General features: G+C 45.4%; 1 protein-coding gene across 19 annotated transcripts in view; it reads left to right on the top strand.

The window, feature by feature from the left end:
- Nucleotides 1-22,051, top strand: part of Tenm4 (teneurin transmembrane protein 4) — a 2,881,475-nt gene that overhangs the window by 2,441,144 nt on the left and 418,280 nt on the right. Inside the window, exon 1 of one of the 19 annotated variants that reach the window (XM_074081937.1) lies at nt 8,683-8,779. The exons of the other annotated variants lie outside the window; for them this stretch is intronic. The gene's annotated coding sequence lies outside the window, so the exon portion shown is untranslated. Of the gene's footprint in view, nt 1-8,682; nt 8,780-22,051 lie in introns of those variants that run through there. 19 annotated transcript variants of the gene reach the window in all.

Genomic DNA, 22,051 nt, shown 5'->3' on the forward strand with positions numbered 1-22,051 from the left:
AAAGCAGTGCTCGGGATAGACAAGAGTAAGATACCATGACCAAGAATTACCAGACTCAATGGGGTTGACACACAAAGATTTATTTTTTACTTAGATCACAGATGAGGGTGACGAAGCACTTCCAGCCTTGAAGCTGTGATTCCCAAGCTCACCGTAGTGGAGGAAGAATAGCGTGTTGCTCCTGGTTGCCTTGGACCAGGGATGATACAAATCCACTGCACTCACTCTTCTCTCACCTAGAGTGGACATCCCCTGCAGTTGGCTAGCAGAGTATTGGCTGTTCAGTGAGCACAAAGCATCACTACCATCCTGGGGCTGCTTGAGGGAATGTGACAATGCTCCTATAGAGGTGACCATTTGAACAGAAGCATTTCTCCTTCAGTTAGGGGCCATGTAAGTGGCCTTTTCTGAGTCCAGGACAAACTCCTGTCTCCTGGCCGTGTGATTGTTTAGGCAAATCATTCAGCATCCCTGAGCCCGTTACCTTCTCTTGAAGAGAATGGTAATAGAATGTCTAGATCGCTTGCTGTTGGAGGCTTAACTGAGATATTGTGTGTGGAGTCAACCTCAGTAGTATAAGCTACAATGAAGAATGATAGTCTTCTGGTCACCCTCCCAATTTCTCTAAGAGAGTGGTGCGAGTTACTACTTACTGGCAGTACAGCGTCACAGGCAATATTTCAGAGTCTCAAATTTACTCTCCGTTGCAATAACAGAAGGGTGGGGTCATCAATGATGATTTACAGATGAGGACCCAGAGCTCCTCAGAGATAATAAATAAGCTCCTGAGGCCTTGGAGCTGCCAGGACGAAGCCAAGTTCAAATCCTGGTGGGCCTCCTGTGCTTTGGCCAAACTTGTAGAGGGAGATCCTCCTCTCTTCCTTAAAGAACCCTACCAAATTTGTCTAGCATAAACAGAAAATCATCAGGGTGTAGAGGTACACTGTACTTGCAGAAATGTTACAAAGGTAGACTTTTTTTTTTACTTGGGATTGTTCAGTCTCTAGCACATCGACAGAAATCCTAAGCAGGGATTTGACTGGTATTCAAGGACTTGAGGTGCCAGAAGCAGGATTCCTGGGGCCTGGGTGAGCTGGAGACAAATTGTGAGAGCAAAGGGAAGCTGCAGAAGAGTTAGCTTTGTTGCTAGAATGAGTGGAGGGAACTAGTGATGCCCTTTCCTGGAGCCTGGACTCTTTAGAAGGTGCTAGGCGGGAAGCTTTGGATGCAGTCTGATTCAGCCAAGGTCCCCTGAGTGCTTGCTGGGTTTCCTGCTGCAGGATGCAATGACGAAAATGCATTGTCCGAGGCCTCCAGAGTTCCCAGGAGTGTGATCAAGAGACAAACCCACCAAAACAGCACACTGGGATTGCGGTAGAAAGCAGGAGCCATAGAATCTCAGAGAAGTCAGGTCAGGGAAGATTTTTGTTACTGTTATTGCTTGTTTATTTTTTGAGACAGAATCTTGCTCTAGTCTTGAACTGGAGATCCTCCTGCCTCAGCCTCCTGAGTGCTGGAATTACAGGTGTGCACCACCATGCCCAGAGTTAGAGAAGATTTTGCAGGGAGGTGGCTGTGACATGTGAGTAAGGCCTTAAGAGGGGTAGAGGTTTGGAGACAGTAGAGAGGGCATCTAGAGACGTGAAGTATGATCAGACTCATGGGAAAATGAAGAACCATACACCCTGAGTGCATGACTGAGTACTGGGAGCTGGGTACCCAGGTTCCACTGAGTTCCAGAAGATGAATCCTAGATCATCCTTACCGTGTAGCCTTAGCACATGGAGCACAGAGCCAGGTGCATTGCAGGGACATTGTGTACATTGACTGAGTGCAAGTGTAAAAGAGAAAGTAAGGGAGAAAGGAAGTTGGGGCTTACTCTGAGCTTTGCAGCAGGTTGTTGGGCACAGCCCATGGTTTAAAGACCTGTACAGAAGAGAAGGTCCAGGGGGAAGAAGTTGGGCCTCTGAGGCTCTGTGGTGATACCCAGGTCTGGTCTGGCCTGCTGCCCATCTGCCTTGAATCAGTAGCCCCTTGAATTTGTACTGGAATAAGACAGACAACTGTATCACATGAACTTGACCTGGCCACGCCACAGCCTGTCATCACAACCTGGTTTTATGAATCTCTGAGCTAGAACAACCCTCTGTGACAATCTACTTCAACCTTCTGCCTTTACAGGTGAAGCAACTGGGGCTCAGAGAGGAGCAGTCACTCACTTTACCTTGCTGTGAATGAACCAGATTCAGATTTCCCAGTCAGCATCATGGAGTCCTGGGGTCCATTCTCACACTGCTGCTAGCTGGCTGGCACTCACTCTTGCCTCTCTGGCTTCAGTTCCCCTCACAGAAATACATGCCCTATTGAGTCCCTCCAAGTCCTCCCCGCCAACGATGTCATCTATTCAATAAACATCCACAGAGCATCCCCACACAGCATGCCTGGTTCTGGGGGAAACCAGAGAGAGAGTTGCATCCCACAAGAGCCTCAACCAGATCCCATTATCTCGGCCCTGATATATTTTTTAAATGCTATGTGTCCACTGTACCCTGAGACTCTGAGCTCCTTGGGAGTATATTTGATCTCTGTCCTTCCTTAAGGCAGAGATTCTATGCCTAGATTAATTAATGTACTGACTCTTTTTTCCTTGCACCCGTGCACTTCGTGCAGGCAAGGGGAATGGTCACATAATGACACTTGCACAAAGATGAAGAGTCAACCCATAGGGTTTGCTGGTCCAGATGGTGGCCCCCAAGCCCAGAGGATGAGAAAGACTTGCAGGAGAAGGTGACCTTCTACTGATACTTTGATAGGCAAACTATCAAACTCTACTTGGAAACAAGCATCAAATATTATTTAAACATCACATATTATTAAAGGACAAAAATGGCTAGTTTCTGGAGCCCTCCACAATCTGTCTTGAGAGGTTGCCATTGGTCTGGGGTTAATATGAGGAAATAGCATTGTTAAGAACCCATATTAACCTGTCTGTTGTTCTATGGTCTGTGACAGCTACATTTTACAACTTAATGACTAGCCATTTGTTTCATCCCCCTTCCCCATCCCCTCAAAAAAATAGCATTTTCTTAGCCATGAAACCAGGATTCAAAGCCAGAAAATTTGCCCCCAAAACAGGTTGTAGGGCAGAAGCCCCAAGTAGGCCTCTAACAGGCTCCATGAGAAGCCCCGCCGAGTGACCCTCTCCACTTACCCTGAGACCCAGTCTCTTCCCCTCTGCTGGATCCCTCTCTGGTTTCCTCTCGGCCTTCTTCTGGACTGCTGTGGATTTTCAAGGGAGACAGCTATTCTCTTGGATAATGGTTAAACCACAGTGATGAGTAATACAGGGCCCCTCATTCCAGGAAAGGACAGTGACAGTTTGAGGAAGCCAGAAGAGGGAAGGCCAAGCTGGACCAGTTTCAGTAAGGAGGAGGGACTTGACCTGTGCTGAGGAATTTATTGAGCACCTAGTGGGTGCTACACACTGCTCTAGAATAATGAACAAAACAGACACTGATAGGTGTTCACTGAGTGCCTGGCTCCCAGAAGACAAATGAGGCCAGCCCGAGAGGGCTGCATTCAAGCTGGGAGATAGACATTAATTAAAGAATCACCGGATAAGTATGAAATTCCAAGGGCTCTGAAGAATGGTTCATAGAAGAAACTGCATGGTGTAAGGGGTCAAGGAAGCATTCCCCAGGTTAAGTCTAAGGAAAACTAGGAATTGGAGGTGAGGGCTGCCTCCCAGAAGACGAGACAGCCTTTGTACCTTGGATAGAAGGACCTGGAAAAGGACTGAGGTAGATGGAACCCAGACGTGGGGGACAGATGGGGAGAGAAGGTTGGCAAGGCAGGCAGGTGACAAAGTAGAAATTTAATGTTTATTTAAGAGCAATTTGAGGCTCCTCCAGGGGAACATAATCCTTCAATGTTTGGCACAGTTTCTAAAGCTTTTTATGCCGTCCATTTTTGGTTGGGAAAGTCATCTGGTGAGGTAAGTGGGATGGGTTCTTGTCACAGCTTAATGGAACAGAACACTGTAATTCTCCCCAAATGAATGAGTTACCTAAGATCACTAAGAACTTAGAGTGAAGAGAGTACACGGGTCTTCCTTCTTAGGAGCTGGTTGGAGAGACGGAGGAGACAGGAGGCTTCACAGTTGTGCCCATGTGTGAGCCATGGTACAAATATGGCAGAGTAACCTCACATGGTTTGGAGAGGAGTCCAGAGTGAAAGGGCCAGCATGCAGACACTCATCAGATTCCTGTCCCTTCCTTCAGCTAGAAGAAGCTTTACCTTGGTCTCACATTCTCCCTGGACACTTTCATTCTACCTGAGTCTGGGTCCTCTCTCCTAGCTCTAGACTGTTCTGCAGGGAGAATTGCCTCTGCCCAGCCACTGTGCAGGGAAACCAGGAAGACACCTCCCAGGTTGTCTGCTGCTCCACCCAAGTCCCTACTATAGTGGTGTTTTGGCCAGAAAAAGTCCAGAGCAGAAAGAACCACTTTAGAAATTTATTCACTCAACAAGAATTTGTAATATTCATTTATGAAACTTTTTTCATCTATTTTTCTCATTAATCCTCATAACAAGGCTTGTGAGGCACTTTTCATAAAGTACATTATGGGAACTTTATAAAGGGAACTTGAAGGAGTTGTTATTCGTGGCACATATAACAAGCCGAAATCCCCACATAGGTCCCCTCTGACCCCAGTCCTCTCTTCTTTTACCTGCATCATGGTGCCTCTCTTGGTACCATCCTTTGATATTGCTTCTCTAGGACATCACAACAAGCTTTTCCCTGTGCTGAGGAAAGTGATGGAAAGCCATCCTGAAAATGTGTCCAGTCTTTGTAGGGGAAAACCTCCTTTGGAGTTCATCTTTGGCATGTTTTTTTTCAATCAATTTAAAGTTGATGTATCTTCTTTCTTCTATGGAGAATATCTTTGGTTTCCCTATATATTGGACATCTTCCTGGTCACTGAACTCAGACCCTGTTGGGGGTGTTATCCCAGAAGCCATACTTCCCAGGAAACCCAGAACCTAAAGTTGCAATCCCTTCTTGTGGCATGTGCACCAGACATCAGTAGATGAATGCCTGCCAGCATTAACACTGTGGCAGTAGAAGGGACCAAAGGAATGTGGCTGGCTCCCAGCCTCTTATTTTCCCATTCCACTGGAAGGTCATGTTCATTTGAGCTTTTCAACCAAAAATAAGTTATTGTAAATCCATTTGCTAATTATACCACGTGAAGTTCTAGAAGATGTAAATTGCAGCGTGATATGTCTAGATGAAGTTTCTGGGAGTTTATTTTTAGCGATTCAGAAAGCTTGGTTTCCTAGAGGCTTCACTGGCAAGTCAAGGAGGAGACAGGAAAATGCATCTGCACTGCCCTTCTTGCCGTGTGACTTGGAGTCCTTGACCCTCTGGTCCTCTAGAGAAGGTTGCAGTGGCTCCTCTCCAAACACAGGCTTTCAATGCCTACTTCGTCCTGGAAAATGTCAAAGAACCACCACACTAATGTGTCTGTGAACCATAGAGCATAGGCCTTCAGAAACCTCAGGCTCAGGCCACAGGTGTCCCTTTTTTGATCCTTAACCCTTTGGAGGATGGAGCGAGGATAGAAGGATTTTAAGCTTATTTAGCATCTACTATTTGCATAATGTACTGCTTGGTGTTTGCATTTGAGTGATTTCTGAGTGACCTCCCCCATTCAAGTACTGATGATACTTTCAGACATTCAGTCATTCATCAACATCTGTGTGCTTGGTTCTGAAAACATCTAAGGTGAATTGGATGCAACTTCTAGCCCCAAACAGACCAGAGAGCGATTAATCCTCAGATGAATATGTTGGTTTTTTTTTCAACTGCAGCATTAGCTACGAATGAAAAAATACCAAATGCCAGCGAAGCTAGCACAGAATTTCAGGGTGGGGGTCCAGGCTCACATACACCTGTTAGGGGAGAAAAATCAGGATATTTCAAGGATGAAGAAGTATTTGAGCGAGGCTTGATGTGTAAATAGCATTTTAAAACATGGGGATTGGATAATGGAAATCTGATAGACTTGGTTTAGTAACCTTGGAAACTGTCCTGGCCAGATCACATGGATTGGCCGTCCTTGACCAGTCACACATTCACAAATGCAGAGCAGAGCCCCTCCCTTTCTCAAGCACCATGACTTCTAGCAAATTTTTTTTCAATTTTGACAGCAGCATGATATATTTTTTCAAAGGATGAGCATAAAAAAAATCCTTTGGAATAGTTCCTTTGTTTGGATGCATCTAGTACCTAGACATCTGGATAAACTATTTTCTACCCTGTTTGTGTAATTCGTTGGTAGATAGATGGGTGTGTGGTCAGATGGGTCAATGGATGGTTTGGTGTCATTGGAGAGCTTCCACATTGAGGATGAGCACAATTACACTGACTGGATGTGTGATTTGCTTATGGGAAGAAGACAGATCTGAGCCTTGAGTAACGAGTAATTATCTCAGCACACAATGTGGATGAAGGCCTTCCATTTAGGGGAAAGCAAGATGGCAGCATGGAATGCATGATGCTGTGGGAGAATGGGGATCCACTGGGGCCAAGGTCTAGGAGGGCAGCACCAATAAAAGTGTCATGGCTAAGTGCGCATACTCTCACTTATGGAAAGTAGTTTGACTTCTAGTTCTGCAGCTGAGTGATCCTGAGCAAATAAAACTTTTCTCATCCCCAAAATGGGAATATTAATAACACTTACCTCAGGGGGATATTGTGAAGATTAAGAGAGATAATATATTTAACACATTTTATTGAGGTGCATTTAATATGTACTTAGTAATTGGGGAGGTTATTATTTTATTAAAATAATTCTAAGTAAATTATGGAAATATCCATTCAAAGCACAGAGTTTAAGGGTGAGGCACAGAAAGTCCTTGGAGGAAAAGGAGAAGAGTCAGGGGAGGCTGGTGGTGTAGACGCAGAGACAGAAGCGTTTCCAGAGGGGCAAGCGGTGCCTGCTGGCAAACAACCCTGTGTCTGGAATTTACAGTCACAACATCATTCTGAGGTGAACGAGAACATTCCGGGGGTGCAGGCCACACCACAGTGATCCATGAAGAACATGGGAGTGTGATCTAGACAGTTATTTTAGGAAAATTTTGAGAAGGAGAAAAGAACTCAGGATGGCATGGGGACAAGGTCATAGGAAGGTCATACTGGAACTCAGTGAGCACAGTGCTTCTCTACATGTCTAAACCCTCACCCCACTTAGTAGGCATACACATCACCTCCCCCTCCAAGACAGAAATACCCTTCCCTATCCCAGAATCCTGCCTGCCAAGAAATGAGGGTGGTATTGTGGGTGACCTGGAGGATGGGTCCCAATGACAGTAAGAAGACATAGCTGAGCAGGGCGGGGTGGGGGGATTTAGGGGGAATCCTGGGGTTCTGGCACTGAGGGTGGGCAGAGAGAATAACTGACCACCTGGTACATATCAGTTCTTAGTGTGGCTCTTCACCTCCACCAGCCTGGGTGACATGACACACATCTGTTAAGATCAAATGGTAGATGTGGTTGTTTGAAAACTTGCAAGTGCTTCATGAATGTGGGGTGTGGTTATGAATATTATTATATGCAAAAAGCCCACCTGGCCTCTTTCTTGAGAATTCGGTTTCTATCGGTGCAGTCTCTGCATCAATAAGTATGATTTTTAAGTGGCAGGAGAGAGCTAGTGTGAATTGCTCACATACCTTTTACAGGTGAGCAAATGGAGGTACAGAGAGGCTTCAGAGAAACCAGCTCAGATTACACCCAACAATCAGAGAACATACATTCTAAGCACCCATGGGACAGTCACAGAAGTTGACTACCTTGTAAGTCATAAAAGATGTCCTAATAAATTTCAAGGAATTAGAATCCTACACACCACATTTCCCAACCACAGTGCAATTAAGCTAGAAATCAATAACAGAAGGATGAGATTTAAAAAAAAAAACTATATTGAAAGATATTTACAAAAACACCACTAACTAACCCATGGGTCAGAAAGAAGTGATAATAGAAATTATAAAATACTTATCAGTGAATGATAAAATGAAATATTAAATGTCAAAAATTATGGAACACAGCCAAGACCACTTAGAGGAGAATTTATGACCTTCAATGCGTATATTAGAAAAAGAAAAGGGCTAAAAACTAATGAATGGACTAAGAATCCAATTTAAGAACAAGAGGAACATAAATAAGCCAGCCTAGAGCTGTGCAGTCGGAAATAGTGGAGTTAGGATTTGGGCATAGATGTGGCTGACTCTGAAGCCCTGGCTTGCTTCTGAGCACCAGACACCTGTCTCTGTGCTATTCCCATAATGTGCCCAGTGCCTGGACAATCCGTTCCTCACTAAGCGTCCACCTCCCCGCATCAAAGGTTGAAGATAAACCTCACTTGCACTCGTCCACCCTTTAGCTTGTGCATTCGTTCAGTATGCACTGAATGCTTACTATGCACCAGCCTCTGCCTCTTTCTGCTGAGTGTTCAAAACCAGCCTTCAGCCTGGGGCAAAGCTGTTGCTGCAGCTCCAGCTGCCCACCCCCCCACTCCAGCCCCACCCCCAAGCTGCCAGAATTTTCTCTGCTGCTTGTCAGAACAGCAATCCTCGTCAAAAATGACTGATTTCTCTCTTGTCTCTTCCAACAGGTAGACTGAAATTACCATGTGTCCAAATTAAAATTGCATACTTCAAGGATTATTTGAAGGACTATTCTTAGACCCTTTTAAGAAGATTTAAAGAAAAGTGAGTTGATTTTTTTTTTTTACACTTCAGAGAGTATTCATGATTTAAGTTAATGTTACGGGTGCTTTTTTTCTTCTCTGCCTCTTAAATATGCACTAATAGGTAGACTGTATCTCCATTTATTTTATAATAAAGGGTTTTTTTTTTTTTGTCTCCTAAGAACAATGAGCAAGGAGTGTGGGATTACTGCTCTAATGATTTTACATTTCAAAGTCTGGAGAAATCTTAGAGATGAAAGAGTTTCTGGGGTGTGGCCCATTCCCTTCTGGGTGCTGGAGAGCCAGAGTGTCATTCCTACACATCCCTGGGCTGGCCTTGGAAAGCTCCAAGGACTAGTGGAGTCCTCCCTAGTCATCCCTAGTGGGGAGATTGGGGTCCCCCACATTCAGGACTTACAGTGAATTCTCCCGTTATCTGAATTGAAATCTACTTCTCTTCCCATCTTCCAAAGCCTCTTTCTTGTCTTCTAGACAATTCTAAAAGTGGTTGACCATAAGAGCACATCCCTTCTTCAGAACTCTTCTTATTCCTTGTTTCTTTAAATGTCTTCATAGTTCCCCTTCCAGAGCAGTCCCTGCCCTGCTCACCTTTAAGGAGACAACAAAAGTCCCCTTGGACAGAGCTGCCAGCCTGGACACAGCCAGGACCCAGCCCGTGTGGGAAATGCTGGGCTGGGGTCCAGGCCCAGCTCTGCCCTTGCTGTGTGCTCAGTGAAGCCACTGGGTTATTCTGAGGTCAGAGAAAACAAGATGATCCCTAAGATGCCACTCACCTCCATGAGGATGGTTATGCGAACCCTAAGAAAAGAAGTTGCTTCACTGGAGTGAGCCAGGGTTTGGGGATTAGTAGGACCTGGGTCCTTACCGCTTTCTGACGATGTGGCCATACACTGTGACTTCTCCTCCCCGAGCGCTCATTTCTCCCTTGTGAAATAAGGTTGTTAGCGATGTTGCAAAGGGTTTGTGTGATGATGTTCTGGGGTAATGTATGTAGGTCACTTAGGACTGGCACAAAAGCAATGTTTGCTAACTGATAGTCCCTCGTATTATTTTAAGAGACTGGAACTACTTATATGCGGCTGGAAGAGAGAACAAGAGGTGGTGGTAAGAAGAGAAAAGACAAGATGACATGTTCATTAGGGAGAGGGAAGAAATGTCCACATCCATAAACTCTCAAATCCAGAAAGTTTGTGAGGTTAAAACTCTATTTCTCAGAGTCTGACAAGGAGTGATTGATGGCTAAGACTTCACACAAATTCTCCCACCTCTAGCCACTGCCATGTCACCAGTCCTGGACAGTGAGGACTGGTGGCCCTGGAAGGAAGGTCCTAGACCCCTGGCCTGGGGGAACCTTATGAATCATCACATGTTTACATGCATGTTCAGGAGGCTGCTTGTTAGCGTCAAATAAGGGATTGACTCTGAATGAGATTTGTAAATTAAAATGTCCACACCTTCACCTGTTTTTTGAGTTATTCACACATTAGAGACTGTTTCAATACTTTAGACATTAGAGAGGTGAAACCTCAGCTAAGCTGAGCATGCAATGAACCAATGAAGTCCAGCCCACAGATTTCTGGTAAAACAGCAGTGTATGTGTGTGATATGAATGTCTGTATGTGTGTGTGTGTGTGTGTGTGTGTGTGTGTGCATACGCATTTGTGTGTGTGTGTGTGTGACAATCACCAACCCTGGATGTGGTTGGTTTTTCCACAGTGTCTGGCTCCTTCTAGGAGTAGAACACAGAAAGAAAACACAGGGCATGAAGTGACTTACCTGGCTTTATGACTAGCTGTGTCAACTGACTATGTGACCTGGGTCACCTCTTTGACAAGAGTGACCCAGCCTTCCTAGAGCTTGCAGTCTGTGGTGTTGGGAGGATCTTGCATGGAATTACTCTTCACATTAAGAAAGTGTCTAGGACATGGGAGAGCCCTTCTCCCAGGGTCATTGGTTTTTGTTAAAGTGTAGGGAGTGTTTTTAATTTTATCTATTGGATAAAAAGAACCTCTGGAGGTATCTTGGGTCCTTAAGACCATTTCCCAGGGACCCAGGCACTTCAGTGGATGGAGAGTTTGTGTGAACAAATACACTCTCTGACTCTGTTCAACAGGCTCCTTCCAAAAGGGTCTATCCTTCAGAGCTCCCTAACTCACTCACTTTAGTGTTTAGTGACAAACACTAAATTCAGGAGAGTTGGAAATTGTTGTTGCTTAAGGTATATAACAAGTTTTCTTTTTCTTTTTTAAATTAAATATAACTACCTTGGCCTTCGTCCCCAGGCAGCTACAGACTGCAGACACAGGCACTGCTGCGGCTCCTAGTGCCTTTAGGGAGGGAGTGCAGGATCGATGGTGTTTTTACTGCAGTGCTTTTCAAATTGTGGGTTATGATCCATCAGCAGGCCAAGAAGATAATTTGTTGGTTTAAGATCATCATTTATTAAAGTGAAACAATAACCCAGTAACCTGTAGAGTGGATGAGGACATTTGAAGTGTATGAATTTAACAGAGATTTCATACCCAAAGTACATATAGTAGGAGAAAAAGAGGAATTTCCTACAAATCAATAAGAAAGAGACAGACAACCTCATAGAAAAATAGGCAAAAGCCTCAATCAAATACTTCACAAAAGATGGTCTCAAAATATTCAATAAGCATACAAAAACATTGTTACCCTGCAGGAAGTAGCAAATTAAAACCACAATGAAATGCCACTGTGCACCCATCAGAAAGGCTAAAATGAAGATGGTAGACTTTACCCATAGGGTTGGCTACCATGTGAAGCCTCAGGAAGTGTCCTACACTGCTGGTTGAAATGGAATTCGGTGTAATCACGTGGGAACTCTGCCGGTATCAGCTACAGCTGAAGATGCACGCCAGCGATTCCACTCTGTGCACTCAGGAGATCCACGCACATATGTGCCCGGACACGTGCCACAAGCAGTGGAATGGACTACGCGCAGTAGCTTCGCACAGCGGAATATCACACTCAGCAACCTTGATGACCCTCAGAAACACAAAGCTGAAAGAAAGAAGCCAGGCACAAAGAAACCTTATGACTACGTTTTATAAAGTACAAAAACAGGCAAAACAAATTTATGCTGTTGTAAATCTGGGTAGTAGTAACTTTAAGTCTTGGGTTACATGAATGTTTTCAATTTGTGAAAATGTATCAGCCTGCTCTGTTATGGTATAGGCATACCCTCTGCTACACTTATGCCAAACCTTAGTAAAAGTTTATAAATGAATGTAATGGAGGAGAAAGTACTGCAGGTAGTAAAGGTTAGCATGGTTAGGCGATGCTTAGGTTGCAAGTGTCTCTCTGCATGCATATGCTGAGTGAAGGTGTCAAAGGCATTTCTTACCATGAGTCAGACAGAAAAGGAGAGCCGCTGATTAATTTCACCTCCTATTTTCAGGTGAGGAACCTGAGACCCAGAGAAGGAATTAAGAGCAGAGTTAGGACAACACAGAGCTAGAAAGAACCTTCCAGGTCTTCTGCTGCTGTGGATTGTGTATCCAGTTCTCACAGCCTGTGGGGAGGGGTAGACCAGTGTGTTCAGATGAGTGGGCTCCCTCTGGCACCTTCCTCTCTGGAAGGCAGCCCTGCACATGGGGAGCAATTGCTTTTTAGCCCACAGAGGGCAGAGTCGGAGGCCCAGCCCCCTCTGCATTGGTCTGGCTCTGGCAACCCAGATTCGCTCCCTCCCCCACCTGTCTCCTGTCTAAATGTGTTTCCTTCTGGGCTCTGGAAACACCATTGCACACAATGGCTTTTCCATTTGTGTATGAGACCGTCAAGCCAAAGCTGTGCAATAGTTATAGAAGTTGGAAGACTGGGAGACTGAGATCCAACAAAGCATTTCAGTGCTGGCTTTGTGCTTTTGTTTGCTTATAGAATTGTGAGTCCATTCAGCAGGGCTCTTCTCTGGGGTCTGGGTGGAGGGTGAGAGGGGCTCTGAGGGCACAAGAAAGTCAGGTGCAGGCCTGTCTATCAGGCAGAGCTTCCCAGAAGAGTGAAATATGGGGACTTTAAAAGGCTCCATTGATGCCTTGAACTTGGCCTAGAATCGTCCTAACAAGGAAAGTAGATATATTCCATGGTTTGCCAGCCCTTCTGAACCTGAACCACAGCACCACACACGTGGGATCACTTAACTCAGGTCATGCCTCCCACAGGTTCAAAGGGGAGCTTTGGGGTGTAGCAGCTCAGGCAGTCAGAGGAGGGACCTCTAGCCCGACCTTGGGGTTTGGGAGGCAGAGGGGGTTCAGAGAAGGTGCCTCAGGAACCAAGATGCTTAAACTAAAGATTAATGAAAGAACCACACAGGTAGCTTGCTGAGGCCTGGCCACCAGTTGCATTGTGGAAACCCCTGCAGGCCCAGGGAGTTGAAGTGGAGGAAATGAGGAGAAGAGGGAGAGAATGGAGCAGAGGTGGGCAGGGCCAAATGCTGGAGGTTCTGGAGGCCAGGGTGAGGAGGAACACCTCGCCTGAAATTCGTTTATGCAGGAAAGGCCTGTCGTCTTGGAGACAGGATAAGAGATGCAGGCAGACGCTGCTGTGAATGTCAGCGCAGTCCTAGAATTGTGCTCTTTGCCATCTTTGGAAACCCAAACTTCAGCTCTGGCTGAAGGCAGGAGCTGGAGAGACAAGTGAGAGAGTGCCAACCTCACAGTCCTGCCAGTGGACCAACAGTCGAAACCCAACAGGAATCTGACATAGCAGTTATTATTCTAGACAAAACATCTCAAACTGTGTTCTGTGAGCCATCAGCCCTTCAAAAAATTCTTTGAAGTGGGAGGGTTTCCTTGTTGAGTGACCTGAGAAGCACTGTGCACTGAATTCCTCTTGGTAGATCTTGGTGCTACTAGCATAGCAAAGGCTCTGAGAAGGCCCGTAGAGAGGATGTTAATGTTTCCAAAACATCTTTCGCCTGTCATTCAAATCCCTCTGTTATTCAGCTGGGAAAACCCACCCTGGAGAAAGGCCTGAAGGCTGGTGTGGGGCCCTAAGGAAGGGGAGAGGACAGCATTTTATAAGGTTCAATTGGAGCTTAGCACAGTGTCTGGCCCCCAGTAAGTACTCAAGGGAATAGTTGATAAATGAAGGAATGACTACTGCCTTTGCCAAGTGAGAAGATTGCAGAGTTCTCAGCAGAAGCCGGAGGCAGTGAAAAGATACATGTGACAATGGTGTCATAGTGTACCTTTGGCAGTGCAATACAAGGTCTCTACCTTCTTCCTTTCTTACTCCTCCCCCCTTTACAATTTGGGAAAAGGCAACAAGAGGCAGCAAACGCAAAGTGGCTTACACTGGAGCCAGTCTGCCTGGGTCGGAATCCCAGCTATGTTATTCCCTAGCTAAGTCTTCAGCCAAGTTGTCCAAGTACCTCCAGCTGCAAACCTCATGCCCAGCTCAGTAATGCCGGAGATGAATTGTGTTCAGCTGGGATGCCACCCCTCCATTTCAGTGGTCAGGGCCATGGACGGCAAGGCTTAGGTTCCATTCCTGATTATTAGCACTCATGCAGTCAGCAGGTGGATGGTTTAGAGGGGCTCCCGCACATCTATTATTAATTTATCATGAACAGTGACTTGCTTTCCAGGTGCACTTCTGCCTCTGGAGGTCTGTGTGAGTCCTGCAGAGCTCCCCTGACCTTTGTGCTCCTCGCAGGATGTGGTGAGAAATGACCACCCTCCCCTGGTCTCCCTGGGCAGGTGGCCAGTTGTGTGAGCAGTGGCACAGGGCACAGCATGGTGCGTGTAATGCTGATTGTGGAGCTAGTGGACACTTGTTCTTTACACCCTGCCTTCAGCCTCACATCTGACTTACAGGGAGATATGTGGGTGTCATCCTAGATAACACTTTTCATTTTCATAGCCATGTATCCTATCAGTCACCAACATCTGTAACACCATCTCCAAAATGTCATGGGTCCCGTCCCTGTGTATTTTCATCACCAATATGGTCCAAGTAGCTGTCTTCTCTCATCTTGTCTTCCAGTCCCAACTTCCCTGATCCCTGAGCTAAATCAGAACCTCTGCTTTGTGTTCCCTTGGGGCACATCCCTTTTTTTTTTTTTAAATGGCCTTGCAGTCATTCAATTGGCTGGGACTGGGAACATGGTCACCTTAGTGAAAGGACTCAACAGATGAAAACTTCCTTCTAAGGATGACAAAAAGAGTACACTTTTCTACCCTCTTTCTCTTCCTTCCTTATTTCCTTTCTTTTCCTTAATTTTGGTAGAAAATGGAGTGGCAATCACCTGGCCAAACTCTACTCCCTAAAGGAACCTCAATGCCCATTGTATAAATGAAAGGAACAAAATAGGCAGGACCTGAGCCACCCAACCCCTCATCAGCCCAGCAGCCTCCCTACATTTTTCTTAGACATTGAATCTTTGCAAGAAATTTTCTTCATGGAAAATAAAAAGTGCTTCTATGATGACAAGTTTAAACACATTGGTTTAGCCTTACCTTTTCATTTGTTCAGAACAAAACTGTGCTAAATGCTTCATATACGATCACACATAAAAAGCACAGTATCATCCTCATTTTACAGAGTCAGAAACTTATCCATGGCCACATGACCTATGTCCAGCAGATCCGGAATTCCTGTCCAGGGTTGTCAGACTCCAGACACCACTCCCACCCGCCTCCTCCCAGACCTGTCCTCTAACACATTGAGGCTCTCAAGCCAACCTTTCAGCCTGGCATGGCTGCAGGAGTCAGAGACAGATCACTGGTGTTTAATTGGGTACCACTTACTCAGAGGAACAAGGTTTCCTGGCAGTGCCACTGTGAGATGCCTATTAGAGAGACATGAAGGAAAGAGAGACACGGCAGGGGAGAGCTGGGCCACTCCATCGAGTGCCAGAATTGAAACTCCGTGAGCCGGGAGCCCTGACTCCTAATCCCTTCCTCAAATTCTGGGTCTTCTTTTCCAAGTGTCAGGAATTTCTACCAGGGGAATCCCAGCCAAGGTAACAACTCAGGATAGATAAGAGCTGTACTCCTAATTCTGTGAAAAGGCTGTGTCTATTTTACCTTGAGCTTTGCTTCAAACCTCGTGCCCAGCTCAGTAATGCCAGGGATGAATTGTGTTCAATTGGGATGCCATCACTCCATTTCTCTTGTCTTTTCTTTGACCCTAGCCAAGAATGTTTTGACTTTCACTTTGGGGTGAAGTCTGACTCTTTAAAACAACAAGGAAACTAGAATGAAAGACAGGAAAGCTACCCTAGCTTCCTCAAGAACTCACTGTGTGGCTCTGAGCATGTCACATGGCCACTCTAAATTGGTCTCCCCATCTCTAAAATGAAAGTGTTTGGGACAGCACAATCATGCACTCACACCTCCCCCCATGATGAGGCTAGTAAAAGCTCTAACTGGAGCTATGCTTTCTGAGTTAAAATCCCAGCTCTGCCCTTGCTAATGTGTGACCTTGGGTGAGTTATGGTAAGCTCTCCATGCCGTGTGTTATCACCTGCAAAATGAGGTCATAGTAATGGCTATCTCATAGATTTGTTGTGGGGATTGCCCGACACATAGCAAGTTATTTTGTTAGTTACTGTGTTTGTTATCTCCTTTCAAGAATCCGTACGTTGTGAGTCTGTGCTTTTGTTTGCCTAGAGCAGTGGTTAGCATTTATTCCTTTTGCTTTCATTAGCTGACAAATATATATAATGACAGAGTTCTGCTATAGATTCTGTAGTGTTTTGCACCAGCGAGTACTCATCATAAAAGCTCCTACGTATACTGTGAAGACACTGGCTTTGTATACGGACAATGCTTGGTGAGACAATGTACAGGTCCCCAAATTGCACCTGTAATGGTGTGTCCTCCTGGTTAGAAACCTCTGACTTAGATTACTGTTGTTTCTTCTACCTTAGTTCATGTACACAATAGGCACTAAGTGAAAGCTTAAATAAACAAAAAAAGTGGCCAGATGGATGGATGGACAAATGGATGGACAAGTCTGTTTTACATTTGCTTCTTGGTTTAGTTTAAGCAGAACAATAAGTGTGTGTATGAGCATTTGCGAGAAGGCTCCAGTTATTTCTGTCGCAGGGAAGTGGATGGTCATCGTTACATATTTTGCATATTCCCCCATCTGTTAGGGTATAAGGTCATTTTTCACTGGAGTCCTTTCAGCTGTCCATCGTTGACAATAGATAAGCACTCCCTCTGCCTCTCCCATGCCTTCCTCCTCCAACAATGAGGGCTTTGTGCTGGGAAGATTGCCTATGGATGCTTCTTTCCCAAGGCCCCAAAGCATCGTCTGGCTTTTATCAAGGGTATTAATGGGGGAGGGGCCCTAGACAGTTGGATTCAGGGAGAAGTGCGGATGGCCCAGTGCCAACTGAACATGTCAGGCTGGGGTAGATAATTCAATGTCTGTTCTGGATACAGGCAGCCTGGTTACCTGAGCTGGTTCTCCAGTCTTTGCCTCGGAAGTCATCAAGCTGTGGCTTACTCCAGGCCCAGGGGAGGATGCAGATCTGGAGATGATGGGTGGGAGATGGCGAAGGGCTGCCCAGCCATTCTCAGGGTGTGAAGACTGTCACCCCATAGGGCAAGGGACTGCTGTGGCTACTGCCTCTTAGAGCTTCACTCACTAATGAGATGAAAGTGCCAACAGCCTGCCTCTGTGCGCACTTACTCGGGAGCACATTGGCTTAGCTGCTTAATGAGTGTTAGCCGGGAGTCTGAGAGGCCTGGCAGGCGCCTGGCTGATGCCTTGTTGATTAGAATACTGGATGTGTCACTCTTTGAAAGCCAGCCGGGGCTAGAGAACAGACAGTGTTGAGACCTCCATGGTAACCCTTACCTTCCCGCCACTTGCAGACATCTGGAAGTCTGTAAGCTGATCTGATATGGAATGGTAATGACAGCAGTTCAGATAATGACGCCAACAGTGATGGGCACTGGCACAATAGTGAGTCACGATTATCAGACCTGATTGGGGTTGGTGGGTTTGTTTCCTGGTGGCTTTTTGTTGTTTTCTAACTACAGGCTCCTGGGCAGTATTCCTCGTGACTCTGCTCCTCCAGACCTGGTAGCCCAGGAATCTATATCCTGGGTGAGCGTGCTGGAAGACCCTGACGCCCTGGCTGAACCCAGCTTTGGGAACTGCTGCTCAGTGCGAGCACACTGATGACACTTCCTGCACTGTGTGGCCTTGTACTTTCTGCTTAGCCTCTGGCTGCAACTTCATTGTCTCTAAAAATGGATTGGGTAAAATGGTGTTGCTACTATTGAAAACAGTTTGGCAGTTCCTCCAAAATTCAAAATAGGTTACCATCTGATCCGGCAAGTCTGCTTCTTAGTCTACACCCAAGAGAAGTGAATGGAGTCCTGTAGAGATCTCTGACAACACACTATTCATACTACTCACACTAGCCAAAGGTGGAATCAGCCCAGGTGTCCATGGACAGACAAATGGTTAAACCAATTGTGGTATATCTTTTTCACAGATTTTTATTATTCACCTTGGGAAACCAATGTTTTGACACCCATTATCACACACAGGAGCCTTGAGGACATTCTGTAAATGAAATAAGCCAGTCACAAAAAGACAAATATTATATGATTCCACTTGTGTGAGGTACCCAGAGTAGTCCAACCCATAGACAAGAAGTAAAACAGTGGCTGCCAGGAGCTGGAGGAAGAAGGAATGGAGCTTTATGTGATGGGTTCTGAAAATGGCTAACAATGGTAACTTTTATATTGTGTGTATTTTACCTCAAACTTTTGAAAAGGCTTAGGGTAGACTCTTTCCTCCAGAGTCACTAAGAATGGCATAAGTGAGCATCTGTAAAGAGCTAGGCATGATGCCAGCACAGTGCCCATGCCAAAGCTTTCCTTTAGCACTTACCAAGCCTTCTCAAAAGCATTTTCTTACCTAGGGGTTTCCTATCTACATTCTGGGTTAGTACTCTTAGAGCCATGCTCCAGACGTATCAATGTTCTTATCTGTACAGACAGTTCTGGAGGGAATGGGCAGAGGGAATTAATGTTTGTTGATAGCAAATTATGAGTCATACCATGCAAGCCTCATTTACCCCTGGGGATAGGTAATCACATTTTCTGGATAGAGTACTAAAAATTGCACTTGTTATGTGAGGTTTCAAAAAGATAATTGGCTTGCTACGGTCACTAAACTAAGGTAAGGTTGAGCTAGGCTTACCTAATCTCACCCTTCTGAGTGACTTTTGGCCTAGATGGCTGAGAAGAATGACTGCCCCGCTCCAGGGAGAATGTGCAAAAAGTTATACTTGCCAACTGACTTTAACATCATTTGAGACAGTGAGAACTTTGGTTGAGACTCTTGTCCAAAATCTTTAGGGGAACAAGGCCTTGTTTGGTCCACACATCACCCTTACCAGTCACTGCTCAGAGCACAGTCCTTCCAGTTTAGGCGGCTATTAGGCAAGGCCCAGGGATGCTCACAGCATCTAAATGTCAGGCTCTCCTAGACCTGGGATTGTTCAATACCAGGTGGGTTCCAAATCAGCCTTGAAAATAGCTACCTACCTACTTTGGTCAAGCAGGAAAGACTAATGCCCCTCAGGCACAAAGGAATGCTGATTTCCCTCACAGAATGTCTAGTATGTGCTTGGCCACGAGATAAAGAGTGCTAATGGAGGTAAAACCACGTGGGTACAGTGTGGTCAGGCCCCGACGGGTGTGGTTACTGCCGAAGTCAACATTAGGGATAAGGTAGCATTACAATGCATGAATTAAATCAGACAGAAATTGAAATCTGTGTTATCAACATCCTCATCACAGCAAACTGAGTGGTTAACTTGGATACTTGAGTAAAAATGATAACGATGATGGTGGTGGTGACGATGATTGTGATGGTGGTGGTGATAATGGCATAGGCAACTTGAATAGCTGAAGTGGTAGCAAATTTGATCCCTCCAAATTTCTTTAAATTATACTTGCCATCACAGGATTCATGCTAAGCACATCCCACCCATTTCCTCTATTTTTCCCTTAAATAGTCCTGTGAGGTAGAGCTAATCACTTCTGTTTGACAGACAAGGAAGACTGAGGCCAGGTGCCTCATGTGCCTGAGGAAATGTGGCTGCTGTAGATCCCATGACAGAACCTGAGGTCTTTCTGGCCCCAGACAATATGTTTCTTGTTTCTGCCTCCAGCAGATTTACTATGTCGTAAGTAAATCAGGGTTGATTATGCATTTTCAGAAACAAAATCATTTACCTGGTTTACAGAAGGAGTCCTTTAAAAAAATAACTCTCACCTAGTGCATTTTACATCAAGCCCTGATTAGAAAGACTCATTTGGGGGAGAGCATTTCGAGGATAATCCTTCCCATCTGTGTGGCTGAGATACCATTTCACAGCACCATCATGGGTATTATGTTAAACATCAATTTGACTTAGACAAAAGCTTATCACTCTTTTTCTCTATGGCAACACCATGTATTCTGTAGCTGTCCATGGTTAAATAAGCAGGCAGTGGTTGTGATGTCCTTAATTCTCAGCTTTGCTACTTACTAGCTAGCTATGTAAGCTAGAGCAAGCTACCTGGCATTTCTGAACCTCTATTTCTTCATCTGTGAAATGGGCATAATAAACGGGGGTTTATACATAGTGAATGCTGGGCTGGCAATTGTAGCTCAATGCTACGTGCTTGCTTATGCTTGCCTAGCATAAGCAAAGCCCTGGGTTCAGTTACCAGCGCTACAAAAAAAAATACATAATGAATGTTAAGCCCCAGTTCCGCAGCATCACAGAATAAGTGAGGGTGGCATTTGTAACTTACCAAGCCTACCCAACAATCTTCTAAGGCTAATTTGACTTCCTGTGGAGAAAACTCTGGTCAGACTAATGTGGTTAGTTTGGTGTCAATTAACTTATTGACACTCTACTGCATGCTTCAGTCTTATGTGAACTTTCCAGGATTCTTCTGGTACAATTAGCACTGGGGCAGTGACAAATTTGAGTTTCTGAAAAGGCCAAGCTATTGTCCTGATCCCAGGGTAAAAAAAGCCTCCCTAAATTCTGCCTGTCCCTGTCTGCCCATCCAGGGCCTCATCAGAGTAGAGAAACCTGGAATCCTAGAGTCAGAGAGGTCATGGAGAGTGCCTAGCAGGACACAGCAGGCAAGCAACTTGGCCTCTGAAGGCCTTGGGCAGTCCTCCTCACCCTTCCTTACGCTGCTCAGAGTCTTCTGGTGTCCAAGGCAGGCACTTCGGGATGCCCAAATAGCAACAGTACCTGAGGCCAGGATGGGAAGTCAGAAAGCCTCACCTTCGCTCTTTCGGGTGCTCAGAATCCTCAGGAACAATGGCAGTTGGATATTTGAGTGTGGAATTCATGACAGCAGTGAGGACTAGAGAAAAATATTTAGGGTGAAGACCCAGGAGTCCACATGATCAACTAGGAGAGTGTGTGGCAAGAAAAGGACAGGTAGAGTTTATTACAATGATTAAGGGGAAATGAAGATCTCGTCTGGTCCATGGTGGTGAGAGTGGAACAAAAATGCTAAAGCATAGTTAATCACATGTGGTTCCTGCTGATTTGGGGTTTGGGGGAAGGAGATAAAGAAGAGTATTCAAAGTAACTAAGTTCCAGCCCCTCTCCATCCCTATCCTTTGCCCCTCCTAGGCTGGGAAAGTTGCCTCTTGTTCATGTTCCACGTGAGTCTCTACAGTGGCAAATTCCACAGTGTTTTGTAATTTTCTGTGTATGTGTTGACAACCTCTTTGTTTCTGTCACCCAAGTGCTTATTGACATTTTTTCAGGTCATAAATCAAATGACATGTCGCCCCCATTCCAATTCTCATTCTCTCTCTCATCCTGCATTGTTGTTCTTCATAGCACTACCCAACAGAGAGAATTATTTATTATGTGCCCCCCACCAACTTAAGCTCGATAGAGCAGGACAGAGTTGGTCTGCTTTGTCCACAACTGTGTTCCTAGAGCCTAGAAGAGGGCTCAAGATGCTCAATAAACATTTGTTAAATACCTCCTGCCCCTTCTGTCCCCAGGCTGAATGAATATCCCTACTCTCCTCTGACACTGCAAACAGAGCCCTGTTCCCTAATGCTCCTTGCCCAGCTTGGAGGCCCTTACCTAGACACAGAAGTCTGAAGGGTGTAAGCATTGTTCTGTTCTGGATAATGACACTGATAATCAGGACCAGTTACATAAACTGTGGGCTACGGTGCCAAATAAAAATGTGGTGCCCTTGTTCAAAATCTATTAGGAATTTCAAGATGGAAGCAGCAGAGCATTCAA

This window comes from Castor canadensis, chromosome 1 (assembly GCF_047511655.1).
Source record: "Castor canadensis chromosome 1, mCasCan1.hap1v2, whole genome shotgun sequence".
Lineage (NCBI taxonomy): Eukaryota > Metazoa > Chordata > Mammalia > Rodentia > Castoridae > Castor > Castor canadensis.